The following is a 16,448-nucleotide window of genomic DNA, read 5'->3' on the forward strand; positions in this document are numbered from 1 at the left end:
GCCTGGGTGGACATGGCGGCTTTCTCCTTGGGGATCCATTCTTTGGCTTTGCTATGGGGTCTGGGCAAACCATAACAGCTCACTCTGACGGACTCTTCTCCTCTCAAATTCCATCTTTCTATCTGGCATAACTCCCTTACAAAATATAAATTGTCCTCCCCCTGCGACCCTCTCACCCCCCTCTGGGATAACCCTGCTTTTCCTGCTGGGGTTTCAACCCTTTGTTTCACCCCTTGGTCTAGTGCAGGAGTTCATGTGGTGCATGATCTCTGTCTCCAAGACGATAACCGATATCAACTGTAAGTTTTTCACTCTCTCCCTACCTCAACCCGAAGTTCATCTTACCCCTTTTGAATCTCTATGCACCAAAAAAACTATATGTAGAGGGCAAATTTCGCAAATATATTCAATGTTAGTTGGGGCTTCCTCAGGCCCGCAGACTCACCATGAACGGGAGTGGGAGAGGGACTTGGGCCCCCTGCCGGACGAGGCCTGTTGGGAGGAGGTACGAGAGGGAATAGCTAAAAGCTCTATCTCAACTAGACTCAAGGAAACATCCTACAAACTGTATTAGCAGTGGTATTACACCCCAGATAAATTGTCTAGGATGTTCCCTTCTGCCACCCCGGTTTGCTGGCGAGGATGTGGGCATCGGGGAACCCTCCTCCATATTTGGTGGTCCTGCCCCCGTATAGCTCACTTCTGGAATAAGGTGCTTGATTAATTTATTGAAGTCCCTCTCTGGCCTTCCCCTCGCGTTGGACCCTTTGGTCTTTTTGTTGGTGCGGCCGTATCCAGATCTTGACCCACTTCTGAATAAATTGTTTTCCCATATAGTGGTGGCAGCTAACTCCCTGATAGCCAAGAACTGGAAGTCTCCCGATGCCCCTACTGTCTCTGTGCTAATTAATTACATTTGGTTTGTTGCTAACACTTATAATCTGCATGACTGTCCGCACAAATATGAACTCATATGGAGTCCCTGGTTGCTTAAGATGCCCCCCTCTACTTGATTCTCTAACTGCCTCTCTGTTCAGACCTTCTGGAACTGTTCGCCACGTTACGCTTGGTTCCTCCCTCCGGACGCTTACCTACCGTCCCTAGCAGTCTCTCCGTTAATAGGTAGTAACTTTCTTACATGTATATATGTATACTGTTATATTTATACACTGCATATGGTTATGTTTGGTATAACTTTCAACTTATGGCTTAGTTCGGCCTGGTTTGGCTCGATTGTGTCTGCCCTTTTCTCCTTCTTCTTCCCCCCTCCCCATTTCCTTCTTTCCCTCTTCTGCTGCTCCCTTTCGTTTTCTTCCCCCCATCTGTCGGCCCCCCTAGTGGTACCCCCCCCCGCTTCTTACCTGTTGAATTTATTCTTGAAAAATCTCTAGGAGAACTTTTTGTACTTTGTTGTACACCTAATTATATTTTGTTCACTTGATTGCTTCTCCTATTATAAATAAAGAGTTTAAAAAAAATGTAACCTTTAATTGATTCCCCAATAAAATCTGACATTATTGTCTTAGGGCAATTATATTAAAACTTGATTGCCTTTTTAACACATAAGGTTCAAGTTGCAGAATTAACTGCAGGTGAAAATCTGTGGAATATATTGTGGATCCATATATTAATGAAAAGGAATCTGATTGACCACTGAGTGGTTTGTAACTATGTGATATCTTTAACTGACAATCTCTGTTGACAGTAACAGGATCTAAAGATGAATCATATGGTAGTATATATGCAATGTTTGTTTTTTGAAAAATAGCCCACGATACCTAGTATTCCCAGGAGGTCTCCCGTCCAGGCACTGACCAGGCCTTACCTGCTCTGCTTCCGAGATCGGACGGTATCGGGTGTATTCAGGATAGTATGGCCGTTGGCAGTTAATTCAAGAATGAGAGAAACACTTCTGCTTTTTGTACTTGACACAAACCGTGTATTTTCCAAATGAGAGAGTGCAAACACTTCTGCTTTCTGTTGTGACAGTAATTGGTGTACTGGGAGAGGCGAATCACCTCAGCCAGAGTAACTGTCACCCAGATGAGAGAGTGTTAAAATGAGGGTGGTGTGTGATTATTTGGGGGCAAGTATAACACTTCTACTTTCTGGTAAGAAAGTGACTCGAGTGCTATGGACACATGAAATTGAAGTATAAAGAATTGGTGTGTAGAAATTCTATCAGAGATACTGTCTCTGTCTTGAATGCTGTAAAATTTCAGGGGTGTTGTTAAAATACAAGGGTGCTGGCCCAGTCCTGTATGCTGTAAAAATTCAGGAGTGCTGTGAAATTAAATATACACTGGCCCTGTCTTTTATCCTGTAAAAATTCAGGGGTGCTATGATAATAAATGTACACTGGCCCTGTCCTGTATGCTGTAAAAAAACAGGGTACTGTTGCTAAAATAAAGGTACACTGTCCCTGTCCTGTATGCTGTAAAAATACAGGGGTGCTGTTGTAAAAATAAAGGTACACTGGCCCTGTCCTGTATGTTGTAAAAATAGAGGGATGCTGTGAAATTACTGGGGTGCTTGCCCTGTCTTGTGTGCTGTTAAAAATTCAGGGGTGCTATGAAAATAAATTTACACTGGCCCTGTCCTGTATGCTGTAAAAATACAGGGATACTGTTAAAATAAAGATACACTGGCCCTGTCCTGTATGCTGTAAAAATAGAGGTGTGCTGTGAAAATACAGGGATGCTGGCCCTGTCTTGTATGCTGTAAAAATACAGGGGTGCTGTCAAAATACAGCGGTGCTGATTCTGTTCTGTATGCTGTAAAAAAATTCAGGGGTGCTATGAAAATAAATGTACAATGGCCCTGTCCTGTATGCTGTAAATAAAAAGGTGTGCTGTTGTTAAAAAAAGGGTTTACTGCCCCTGTCCTGTCTGCTGTAAAAATGCAGGGGTGCTGTTGTTAAAATAAAGGTACACTGGCCCTGTCCTGTGTGCTGTCAAAATACAGGGGTGCTTTCCCTGTCCTGCATGCTGTAAAAATAATGGGGTACTGTTAAAATACACGGGTGCTGATTCTGCTCTGTTTGCTGTAAAAATACAGAGGTGCTGTGAAAAAAAATGTACATTGCCCTATCTTGTATGCTGTAAAAATACTGGGGAGCTGTGAAAATAAATGTACACTGGTCCTGTCTTGTATGGTATAAACATACAGGGGTGCTGTTGCCTGTATGCTGTGCTGTGTAATTCTCCAGTGGTGCTGCCTATGCTGTATAAGTCCAGAGACACTGCCATATAATTCCAGAGGTGCAGCAGTACTTGATTCTAGGTTTTAATTAAAGCCTAGAGCAGAATATGAAACAAGCTTCAACATCATAACCAGATTTATGAAAACATAGCAGAAAAAGTGGATATGGAAACTGCAATTTTGACAAAGTGTTTTTTTAAATAAAGTGTGGAGAGACCACATTTGTGGCCAAAGTCAGAAAGACTCAGAAGAAACAGAATCATAATCCAGCGCAACTGCCGGAGAAAACCAGATTTTCCAAACACACCGATGTCTATATGTCATATAATTCCAGGGGGTGCCCTGTCTGAACCCACTCATCTACATTTTTCTAGTGTGCACTGTGTACCCAGCATTAGAGAGAGGTTCTTCTCAATTATTTCATGTTAGGGACTCAAATGAATGTCTCCAATTAGTCAACCTTAATTTTGATTTATTATTAATGTTCCACGTTTTGGGATTATTTGCAGGATGCGCAATAGTTGTACAGGGTTCTTTTCCTTTATTTTGTTAATGTTTTCTCCTTAATAATTATACAATGTAAGGGCTGCGTAGTGTTATCGCAATACTTTGCGGTATTAGAAGAACAGAGTTTCAGTGATCTTGCATTGCATCTGCTTTCCATTGCACTGCAGCAATAGATGGGCCAGGAGCTCCTGTGAGGCACAGTTACTGAATAAGTCCCAGTGTGGAGTCTCATGGTGGCTTACAGCCAGGAAGATGTCTGGCTTGCCATGCTGAGGCATGCTGTTGGCACATAGCTTAGCATTGCTTCCTCCCACAGTCCTACTTATACTATGAAATGAGTTTCGACCATATAGTGGTAAGATCCACTAGGAGAGGGGCTCACTAACAAAAAATAAACTGCACAGTCCTGCTTAGTACTGTACCGGACCCAGCTGAACTCAACTTGCCTGATCTGGGGCTGCTGTGGGGGTTACGTTGGGGTTGGTAAAACATCTTAGGGGTTGCTTAATTTAAAAATAAAACATGAATAAAATAAACAAGACACTCAGATATGCTCAAAAGTGTGTAGCTGGGACACACAGGTATGCTCACATGCGTATAACTGGGAGCTGTGAAAAATAAAAATAAGGCATCTGCCGCAAAATATGTAAATAAAAATGCAATAAAAAAATGGAAAAAAAGAAACCCACAACATTTTCACAAAATAAGTCTCCAGACTCCCTGGAGGGGAAAATATCTAATCTTTATCCTGTGCTATACACCAGTTTATTTGCATCCCAGCATTAAATCAGATATTATCTTAATCCCTGAAAATGGAGAAGGGGGTACAAAATCAGAGGCTTTGGTCCCTAGTTTTTCAGTTTGTCCAGTAGTGTGGTAATTATATATTTGCTTGGTTAAAGTCCTTTCTGTTCCACACCGATAGGAGTGGAGGTGAAAGCCTGTGTGTTGTTCCTGATTGCTTGTGGCTCTCTAATTTGTAATCATCTTCTTGACACTGTCCTCTTCCTCTTGCCTCTTCTCATAATATGAAAAGTCATCAAATATGGAGGTGGTATGTTTGTAGCTAGCTTTGATTCAGAGAACTTGGTCAGCTTTTCCCAGGGGGACCACCTGTTGCTGAAATAATGGGTTTATTAAACTGTTTAATGTCCTGTTTAAACAACATAAGGGTGGATGGGAAGGCTCAGGGACAATTCCATCTTACACCTCTTTTTTTTCTTTGCATTATGTGCTCTTTGGGGTCTAGATTTTAAAACTGCCATCCTGTCTGACACTGCAGTGCCACTCCTAGATGGGCTAGGTGTTTGCGCTGCCCTCTTGTTTTCTTAGCTTAGTCATCCAGCAGTATTTATGAAAACTGCACCAAACTAGAGATGTGTGGCGGTCATTTGTCAGGTTTGGTGTTTTGGTTCTGGATCTGGATTTCCGCTGTTGTTTTAGATCTGGATTGGTTTTCCAGTGTTTTAGATCTGGATTGGTTTTGCCAAAACCTCCCTTTCGGGTGTTGGATCTGGATGTTTTTTGAAAAAAACAAAAACAGCTAAAATCACAGAATTTGGGAGTATTTTTGATCCTACGGTATTATTAATCTCAATAACATTTATTTTCCACTCATTTCCAGTCTATTCTGAACACCTCACAATACTGTTTTTAGCCCAAAAGGTTGCATCGAGGTCGCTAGATGACTAAGTTAAGGGACACAATTGGTCGGCACAGACACGTGACCCATTTAGGAGTGGCACTGCAGTGGCAGACAGGATGGCAGTTTTAAGAACTAGGCCCCAAAGAGCACATAATGCAAAGAAAAAATAGAGGTGCAATATGGAGTTGTCCTTGGGCACTCCCACCCACCCTTATGTTGCATAACAGGACATGCACACTTTAACAAACCAAACATTTAATCGACAGGGTCTGCCACACGACTTTGACTGAAATGATTGGTTTGTTTGGGCAATCACCAAGAAAGAACCAATTAACCCCTTCCACAAAAAGAAGCAATTAATCTTTCCTTGCACAAAGTGGCTCTATAGAGGCAGGATGTTGTCCTTATCTTCACCCTCCGATTCCTCACCCCTTTCAGTGTATACATTCTTATCCTCATAGAGTATTAATTCGTCCCCACTGGAATCCATCATCACGGGTCCCTGTGAACTTTCTAGAGGCAACTGCTGGTAAAGGTCTTCCTGGAGGAATTTATAATTCATTTTGATGAACACCTTCTTCTCCACATTTTGTGGAAGTAACTTCCTACGCCGATCGCTGACAAGGTTACCGGCTGCACTAAACACTCTTTCGGAGTACACACTGGAGGAAGGAGGGGGGGACAACTTAGGTAAAATAAAGCCAGTTTGTGCAAGTGCATCCAGATTGCCTCTTTTTCCTGCCAGTATACATATGGAATGACTGACATGCCTACTTGGATGCTGTCATTCTTATAATCGTCCACCATTCTTTCAATGGTGACAGAATCATATGCAGTGACAGTAGACATGTCAGTAATCGTTGGCAGGTCCTTCAGTCCGGACCAGATGTCAGCACTTGCTCCTGACTGCCCTGCATCACCGCCAGCGGGTGGGCTAGGAAATCTTATCCTTTTCCTTGCAGCCCCAGTTGTGGGAGAAAGTGGAAGAGCTGTTGACCGGTCACGTTCTGCTTGAGTTGACAATTTTCTCACCAGCAGGTCTTTGAACTTCTGCAGACTTGTGTTTGCCAAAAGAGAGATACAGCGTAGGCTTTAAACCTAGGTTCGAGCACGGTGGCCAAAATGTAGTGCTCTGATTTAAACAGATTGACCACCCTTGAATCCTGGCAAAGCGAATGAAGGGTTCCATTCACAAGTCCCACATACTTTGCGGAATCGCTCCATCTTAGCTCCTCCTTCAATTTATCCAGCTGCTTCTGCAAAATCCTAATGAGGGGAATGACCTGACTCAAGCTGGCAGTGTCTGAACTGACTTCACGTGTGGCAAGTTTGAAGGGTTGGAGAACCCTGCACAAGACGGAAATCATTCTCCACTGTGCTTGAGTCAGGTGCTTTCCCCCTCCTTTGCCTATATCATAGGTGGATGTATAGGCTTGAATGGCCTTTTGCTGTTCTTCCATCATCTGAAGCATATAGAGTGTTGAATTCCACATTGTTACCACCTCTTGCTTCAGGTGATGGCAGGGCAGGTTCAAGAGTGTTTGCTGGTGCTCCCGTCTTTGGCATGCGGTGGCTGAATGTCGAAAGTTGCCTTCAATTGTTCGGGCCACCGACAGCATCTCCTGCCCGCCCCTATAATTTTAAAAAAAATTCTGCACTACCAAATTAATTGTATGTGCAAAACATAGGACGTGCTGGAATTTGCCCAGATGTAATGCACGCACAATTTTGGTGGCGTTGTCCGATATTACAAATCCTCAGGAGAGTTTAATTGGGGTAAGCCATTGTGCGATGATGTCCCTCAGTTTCCGTAAGAGGTTGTCAGCGGTGTGCCTCTTATGGAAAGTGGTGATGCATAGTGTAGCCTGCCTAGGAATGAGTTGGCATTTGTGAGATACTGCTACTGGTGCCGCTGCTGTTGTTGCTGCGGGAGGCAAAACATCTACTGTCACAGTCATATTCCTTAAACACTTGTCCACATGTCCGTGGTTAAGTGGACAGTGGGTACAACTGCATGTTTTAAGACACTGAGGACATGTTTTCTGACATCTCTGTACATTCTCGGTATCACCTGGCTATTGAAGTGGAACCTAGATGGGATTTGGTCCTGGGGGGACACTACCTCCATCAATTCTCTAAGTCCCTCTGAACTAACGGCGGATACTGGACGCATGTCTAATACCAACATAGCTTTCAAGGCCTCAGTTATCCGCTCTGCAACAGGATGACTGCTGTCATATTTCATCTTCCTCACAAAGGACTGTTGGACAGTCAATTGCTTACTGGAAGTAGTACAAGTGGTCTTCTGACTTCCCCTCCGGGATGATGCTTGACTCCCAGCAGCAACAACAGCAGTGGCAGCAACAGCAGCAGTAGATGTACCACTCATGGATCCTCCAGAGGAATCCCGTCAGAGAGGACTCCACAGTCTTGCCAGTGACATGGCCTGCAGGACTACTGACGTTCCTGACTGAGGAGGAAGTTGACGTTGAATGAGTTGGTGGTGTGGCTTGCAGGAGCTTGTGTACAAGAGGAAGAAGGGATTTGGGTGTCAGTAGACTGCTTACGCTCTTACCCAAAGTTTCACAAGTTGACACTGACTTCTGATGAATGTGCAGCAGGTGACATATAAGGGATGATGTTCCTAGGTGATTAACGTCCTCACTCCTACTTATTACAGATTGACAGAGGCAACACACGACTTGACACCTGTTGTCCGGATTTGTGGAGAAATAATTCCACACCAAAGAGGTGTTTTTTTTTTGTATTTTGGCCAGGCATCATAATGGTATTTTTCATCCCACAGACAACATGTGTCCCCCGGTGCCTGATTTAAATAAACCACATCACTATCAGAATCCTCATCGTCAACTTCCTCCTCAGCGTCAGCAACACCCATATCCTCGTACTGGTGTACTTCAACAGTGACATCTTCAATTTGAATATCATAAACTGGACTGTGGGTGCTACTTGCAGCACTTGAAGAGGGCGTGCAAATAATGGAAGTAGCAACCTCTTCCCGTCCTGTGTTGGGAAGGTCAGGCACTGCACCGCCAACACACTTGGACTCTCCTTGTGGATTTGTGATACCATCTAAGAATGCACATTTCTTTGCTGTGCTTTTGCCAGCTTAACGCTTATCATTTTTCTAGTGAAAGGATGAGGGTTTGCATCGTCATGTGAAGCTGAACCACTAGTCATGAACATAGGCCAGGGCCTTAGCCATTCCTTGCCACTCTGTGTCGTAAATGGCATTCCTTGCCACTCTGTGTCGTAAATGGCATTCCTTGCCACTCTGTGTCGTTAAAGTTTACATTTCTCCTCAGACCATTTAAATTTCTTTTTTGGGTCTTTTTACTGAACTTTGGCTTTTCGGATTTTACATTCCCTCTACTATCACATTGGGCATCGGCCTTGGCAGACGACGTTAATGGCATTTCATCATCTATGTCATGACTAGTGGCAGCAGCTTCAGCACTAGGAGGAAGTGGTTCTTGATCTTTCCCTATTTTATCCTCCAAATTTTTGTGCAGGAGAGCGTACCTCTACACCACACAGGGCAAACCCTGTAAAAAATATTTGGATTAAATATTAATAACCCCTTTATTTGGAGCAAATAATACATAGCACAGGACAGCACCACTGAATTTATATGGCAGTAACACTGGAATTATACAGCAGTATCACTGGAATTATACGGCAGTATTACTAGAATTATATGGCAGTATCACTGCAATTATACGGCAGTACCACTGGACTTATACAGCAGTACCACTGGACTGGATTTATATAGCAGTATCACTGGATTTATACGCCAGTACCACTGAAATTATACAGCAGTTCCACTTGAATTATATGGCAGTATCACTGGAATTATACAGCAGTACCACTGGATTTATATTGCAGTACCACTGGACTGGATTTATATGCCAGTACCACTGGCATTATACAGCAGTATCACTGGAATTATATGGCAGTACCACTAGACATATACGGCAGTATCACTGGACTGGATTTATACGGCAGTACCACTGGATTTATACGGCAATACCTCTGGACATATACGGCAGTATCACTGGATTTATACGGCAGTACCACTGGACAAATACAGCAGTATCACTGGACTGGATTTATATGGCAGTACCACTGGACATATATTGCAGTATCACTGGATTTATGTGGCAGTACTACTGGAAAAATACGGCAGTATCACTGGACTGGATTTTTACGCCAGTACCATTGGATTTATACGGCAGTACCAGTGGATATATATAGCAGTATCACTGGACATATACGTCAGTATCACTGGACATATATGGCACTATCTCTGGATTTATACAGCAGTACCGCTGGACATATACGGCAGTACCACTGAACATACACGTCAGTATCACTGGACTGGATTTATACGCCATTACCACTGGACATATACGGCAGTACCACTGGACAAATACAGCAGTATCACTGGAATTATATGGCAGTACCACTGAACATATATGGCAGTATCACTGGTGTCAAAGTCGAAAAATATTGTAATGCATATACCCTGTACTAACCCCATGCACATGCCCGCTGCTCGTGCACTCAGTCCGCCGTGCGTGCACATATCCGCAATTTGCGTAGGATCGCTCATGCGATCATGCGCGTGGTATGGGTATTTACGGTGGAGTTTGTGAGCACGTAGAGGGTTATTAGAACATTTCAAATTTAACCCAAATAGTGCATTTTGTACACATAGTTCCCCTACACCACATCAGCGAGTATCAACAGTTTAAACAGTTCCAGGACTAAGGGATTCGCCTTTGCATGATAGGAAGGGTCAGATAAAGGTTATACGGTGATGTCTAGTGTCCAAATGTAGTTTATTTTAAGGGTAACATTCCGGTGTTGGTTAGAGAAAGATTGCATGTTCCAGCGTATAGTTATGTGCAAAAGTAGTATATAGATATTAACTGTATTTACTGTATATTATGTATGCGGCGGGAATCCAGTGGATACCACCCACCAGAGCAGTTGGGGAAAGACATCGCCCATCTTTTCAAATCAACCTATGACCTCTCCTGTAGTTAAAAGACACATCTCAGTGTCCAATGGACAATGAGATTACAGTGACCATTGTATTATGTGTGTAAGTTGTGTATAAAAAGCCCGTTGTTGCCTGGCTGGTCAGAAGACTCTGAACGATTTCTACCTTACAAGCGGAGGACCGGCCGGGTTGCGCTTGCGAACATTCTCACATATGTACATTCTCTGTAGCCATTATTCTGTTTTAGATGTATCTTGTTAGCCTGTAGTGTATGATTTGTACTGTTTTACCTTTTGAAATAAACCACGGTGGCCTTAGAACCCTGTGGTTTCAACTACAAATCGGTGTTGTGTCCTCACTTTTCTGCAAGGGTTTAAAAGCATATTTATCTGTATAAGGTTTATAAGTATTGATAAGGTGTACGCACTGCGGGTACTTTATGCCGTCAGCGCTACTTAAGGTTTAAGGTATAACATTGTTGCAGTACTTTGCTGCTAAGGGTTTAAAGTGTAATCATATCATTGCATTGTATCACTAACAAGGTTTAAAGGTTATCAATTGTGTGTGCGTGCGCTGTGCGTACTCTGTACACTCAGCCCGGCGTGTGTACGCCAAGTACGTACCACGTATGGGACTCTGTACGCAAATAGCGTACAAAGTGCGTAGCGCATGTATTCAGTATAACGGCCATAGCGGCTCCACGGTAAAAGTGTATCTAGAGGTATAGCTTTATGGTTTAAGATAATATCGACATTATCAAATGGGGGCATCGTCCAGTTTTTCCTCATTCCCGCAGCCTAGCAGGTTTACGCAGACTTTATCTATCAGCAAAAGGCGGAAAGGTATCCCCCGTAAGCCTTCTCTTGGTTGGTGGATACACTAGTGCTGATTAGATAAGCGTCTGCCCTGCATGGTTTGTAGGGATGCTGGAGGGATCCGTAAGGTAAGAACGCAAAAGCTATTTTTTTAAATCTGTGAAATTTCTATCTGGCGCCAAATGCGCACACAACACACACATACACCTGTATTTTGTACTTTGCATATCTGCTCGCATTATTGCCATAAGTATTGATTATTAGATTAATTTTGACCTGTACTGAGAAAATTTGTTGCTATTTAGTTAAAATATAGAGTTAATAGTTAAGGAAGTAAGTGTAAGACGCACACGCAGCCTGGCCTAGTTGTAAAGGTTTATACAGAAGAAACTGTGTGCTGTGTTAAGGGAGCGATTATAGTTAAATATCGTTTACATTTATAGAAGTGTGGGATTTGTAATACTGCAGACATACGGCCTTTGTACACGTGTCTCGGACAAAGTACGGGACTGCGTACGCAATGTAAAGGTAAACACATGTGGCGTGTTTACGCAACGTGCGTAAAAGTACGACCGCTAAGTACAAATCACACAATAGCATTGTTTTAGTTTAGGCGCAAGACGGTAGCCACGCGATAATAGCACAAATTGATCAGTTTCCAATATTTAGTTTAAAAACCTTTTTTACTGTATTACCTCTGGCACTAAGGCTGTTTTATCTGAATGAAAGTTAATTTTCTGTACAGAAAAAACAACGTGTATATGAGTGAACGAGCGTGAGTGTGCAAACAATAAAGGTTTTGTGGACCCAGGGAATTCGGGATCCCGTAGGAGACCACACCAGGTGAGTGGACACTTGGTGGCGTGAGAGTGGCTTGCTCACGTTAACATTGATTAAAGTACAAAGGAGCAAAGTAGTAGATATCACAGACCAAAGTCAGTGAAGGTATAGAGTACCGCAGACCAAAGGTCAGCAAGGTTTTTGTTTAGAGAGCGCAGCCCAGGTGGATGGCTTAGAACCCATATAGGCCCGTTAAGATACGCTCCAGCTGAGGTTTTGCAGCCTGAAAAACGATTCCATTGGTCGTACGGCGGATAAGTAACAGTTACCTATATGCTGTGCGATTGGACCGCGCGTTCGTGGGTGCAATACTTAGCAGAACGTGATACCCTTTTAAGAGCTTTGCGTAAAATCGCGGGATCATTAGCGCTAGGTGTAGCACACGCAACGTGATTTGTGTAACATTTTTTTATTTTAAGGGAGTTTCTCTGGTCACTCAGGAAATCTCCAATGACCAATATTTACTGGGAAGGGTAAGTCACTCCCATATACTTCCAGTAAATAGAGGTTACACAGGGGCCCTAAGTTGGGTACGTACCGGCGCTGACGACAGTGTTTAGGTGTATTGGCCACATGGGCGTGAGTGGGTGAGAGCACTCGTTGAACTTTCCCCATTGCCTTATATTGAGTATTTTGTTTTTTTGTAGGAATTAGCTGAGAAGGCAATACCTGCAAAAGATGGGGGCCAGTTGCTCAAGTAAGGGACGATCAACCAGGGTTCAGGTTGATATTCCGCGGCCCAAGTGGTCGGCGAGGTACATAATGTGTGAGAAATATGGATCACACGCAGAGGTTTTATGCAATGAATGGGAACGTATGACTGCAGAAGATAGGGAACCATTCCCTAAGGTAGGCAGTTTTAATCCAGAGGTGTTGCAGAATTTAAGGATTAGGATATGTCTGTTAAAATCCCAAAAACAAAGGATCAGACACGCAAACTGTTTACATTTATGGCAACAAGATGGTGGTATGCATAGGGAACTAGCTCAGGCAGCCGGTTCCAACCCTAGCAGGAAACTGATAGCAACTGCACCACCACCACCACCGTATATTACAGGGGAGAAAGTGGCTACAGACAATGGCATACTAATATATGATAAGAGTGAACTTGATAAATGTATTAATGTTAACCCATGCAAGTTGTATCCCATCTTAAACTTCCCACAGGACTGCGACCAAGAAGATGAGCCCAGCACGATATCGGTACTCTCTCTAGCAGCCACCATACAAGACACACAAGTGGGCACGGCCCAACCAGAAAGAACAGTAGCAAAGGCCCCTAGCGGAGGGACAGGTGAGGTCGTGTCCACAGGTAAGTACGGTACAGTACATTATGCACAGACAATTGCACCTCACATTGTAGAAGCAACTCAGAATGATGTAATTGTACTAAATACTGTCAGGGTGGTCGCAGTCCCCAATGGGAAGACGGACGCTCAGGGAATCACTCCCGTCAGGAACATTGCTATGCATTGTCCTTGGTCCCGGACAGAATTGAGGACAATTATGTCTGAATTTTCCGATCCCAGAAAGGATCTAGCCGCATGTTAGAGGTTTATCAGAGAATTAGGTAACGCCACCGAACCCACAAACAAAGATTGGCGGACAGTGCTACGGGCATGTTTGCCCTCCAATATTGACCCTGTGAAATTCATTGCTGATTGTAAATTAGACGTAGAAGTACCTCTCACTGATGAATACACTCAGGAGAATGTACGACAGATCAATCTACAGTTAGGAGTATATTTCCCTACTGTTGTCAAGTGGAATAAAATCTTTTCCATAAGGCAAAAAGAAAGTGAAACTGCTTCTGAATATTTCCATCGAGCACTGCAGGAAATGGCTAGATACACTGGGGTCGAGGACATTAAGGAAAATGTACATCATAGAGAGGTAGCTGTGCCAGTATTAATGGACGGCTAAAAAGAAACGCTGAGAACAAGGGTACAAACCACTCAACCTAACTGGAGAGGTATTTCGGTGGCTGCATTAAGAGAGTCCACTATCGAGCACGATCGGAACATCATTAAGCACAGGGAGTCACAGGGGGATAAGCTGATGACAGTAAGTATAAAATCCCTGACAACGAAGCCACATCAGCCTAAACCCCAGACCCCTGATGGTAAGTCATATGTAGTAAAATGTTATAATTGCCAGAGGGAAGGACATTACGCACGGAACTGTAATTTTAAAGGCACACATAACGTATATCGACCCCCTAGACCAGAGCATGACTCACAGCATAACACACATAATTGGAATCAGGGATCGCATAGGAGGAATTATGAGCCACACGCAGGGGAAACAAGGACGTACCCATCTAGGAGGGACTCGCAGACCTCTGCAAATTCTCAGCTACCCCCCTCACATATTGTAGCTGTCAGCGCACTGTGGGAGGCTCACAACATACAATAGGGGTTAGACCACACCTGTAGTCTGCAGCCAGTGAAGTTGATTGCTAGCCTTGGAAGTGAACCTGAGGTCACAGTTGATGTAGCTGGTAGATCACTACTTTTCCTTGTAGATACAGGGGTGGCCAGGTCAGTGTTAAATTCAACGGTAGGTATGAAAACCACGGGTAAAACAATTTCAGCAATGGGGGTAGCAGGAGTAGTGCAACACTACCCTTTAAGTAGACCAGCGGAGATTACGATAGGGCCTTTGCAGACCAAGCACTCCTTTTTTCTGGCTGCATCGGCTCCGACTAATCTACTTGGGAGAGATTTATTGTGTAAGATGAGGTGTGTCATATATTGTACTCCTGAGGGTGTCTTCTTAGATATACCCGAGAATCACGTTCAGGAAGTGCAGGATATGTTAGACACCCAACAAAGGTTAATGTCACACTCTGCTGTTATAGAAAAGTGTCCATCCAAGGTAGAGGAAATGATCTCCCAGATACCGGAATCCCTCTGGACCAAAGATGGACAAGACACTGGATTGATGGCAAATGTAGCTCCTGTAGTAGTGCAAGTAAAAGATGGTAGGATAGCTCCAAAAATCCCACAGTATCCTCTGAAGCCAGAGGTGGAATTAGGAGTGTACCCAGTCATAGAGCGCTTGCTACAACAGGGTATCCTAGTTAGGACGTCCAGCACTGCCAATATTCCCATCTTCTCTGTGAAAAAGAGTGGGGGAGGGGTTACAGGCTAGTGCAGGATCTAAGGGGGATAAACAAGATAGTTGAGAGCCAATTCCCCGTAGTGCCAAATCCAGCTGTCATCCTCATGCAAACTCCCCCTACTGCAACATTTTTCACTGTCATTGACCTCTGTTCTGCTTTCTTTTCGGTCCCTCTGCACCCTGACAGCCAATATTTGTTTGCATTTACATACAGGGGACTACAATACACCTGGACTCGCCTACCCCAAGGTTTCATTGACAGACCAAATATTTTCTCCCAGGCTTTGCATGACTGTTTACAATCCTTTCAACCTGAGAGCGGATCAGTATTAATACAGTATGTAGATGACTTACTGCTGTGTTCAGATTCACTCGAGTCGTCCTTGAAAGACACGAAACAGCTTCTGTTTCACCTTTCTAATACGGTACACAAGGTTTCAAAGTATAAGCTACAGTTGTGCCAGACCAAGGTAAAATATTTGGGACATTGCTTGACACAAGGACTTAGACATCTCACCGCTGTTAGAATACAGGCGATTCGCGACATGACTCTGCCACAAACCAAGCAGCAGATCCGCACTTTCCTTGGAATGTGTGGGTACTGCCGAAACTGGATCCCAGGGTTCTCCATACTGGCTTTACCTTTGCAGGAAATGGTCTCCTCGAACAAACCAGATCGGATCTCTCACACAGATGAGTCCGAACTGGCATTTGAGAGACTTAAACAATGCCTATCACAGGCACCTGAATTAGGCATGCCAGATTATGGGAAACCTTTTGAGTTGTACTGTACGGAAAGTGCTGGGTGTGAGGCAGGTGTCCTAACCCAGAACCATGGTGATGCCAGCAGGCCAGTAGCTTACTACAGTGCACAGTTGGACACCGTAGCACGGTCTCTCTCCACATGCTTGCAAAGTGTTGCAGCGATAGCTTTGCTAGTGAGTAAAAGCGAAGACGTAGTGTTGGGACACAACCTGACCATCCATACACCTCATGCAGTGTCAGCCTTACTGAACTCTGCCCAAACCAGACATGTCACATCAGCACGGTTTACAAGGTGGGAATTAGCACTAATGGCTTTTTCGAGATTTACTTTATAAATGTTTGGTGGTTTACTTGGATGATATCCTGATATTCTCTAAATACCTGGAGTCCCATCGCGTCCAAGTTAGGGAAGTTTTAGCCCATCTGAGAAGAATTTGTTTATATTGTAAATTGGAAAAATGCACCTTTGAAGTATCATCTATTCCGTTCCTCAGTTACATCATCTCTGGATCTGAGCTACAGATGG

At 43.7% G+C, this 16,448-nt stretch overlaps 1 protein-coding gene and 1 pseudogene across 7 annotated transcripts in view; both read right to left on the bottom strand.

Moving 5' to 3' along the window:
• FRMPD3 (FERM and PDZ domain containing 3) overlaps nt 1-16,448 on the bottom strand; it is a 1,010,703-nt gene that overhangs the window by 210,116 nt on the left and 784,139 nt on the right. The window lies entirely within an intron of this gene.
• On the bottom strand, nt 1,767-1,884 carry LOC134950005 (5S ribosomal RNA; annotated as a pseudogene).

The sequence above is a fragment of the Pseudophryne corroboree genome, chromosome 8 (genome assembly GCF_028390025.1).
Source record: "Pseudophryne corroboree isolate aPseCor3 chromosome 8, aPseCor3.hap2, whole genome shotgun sequence".
Taxonomy (NCBI): domain Eukaryota; kingdom Metazoa; phylum Chordata; class Amphibia; order Anura; family Myobatrachidae; genus Pseudophryne; species Pseudophryne corroboree.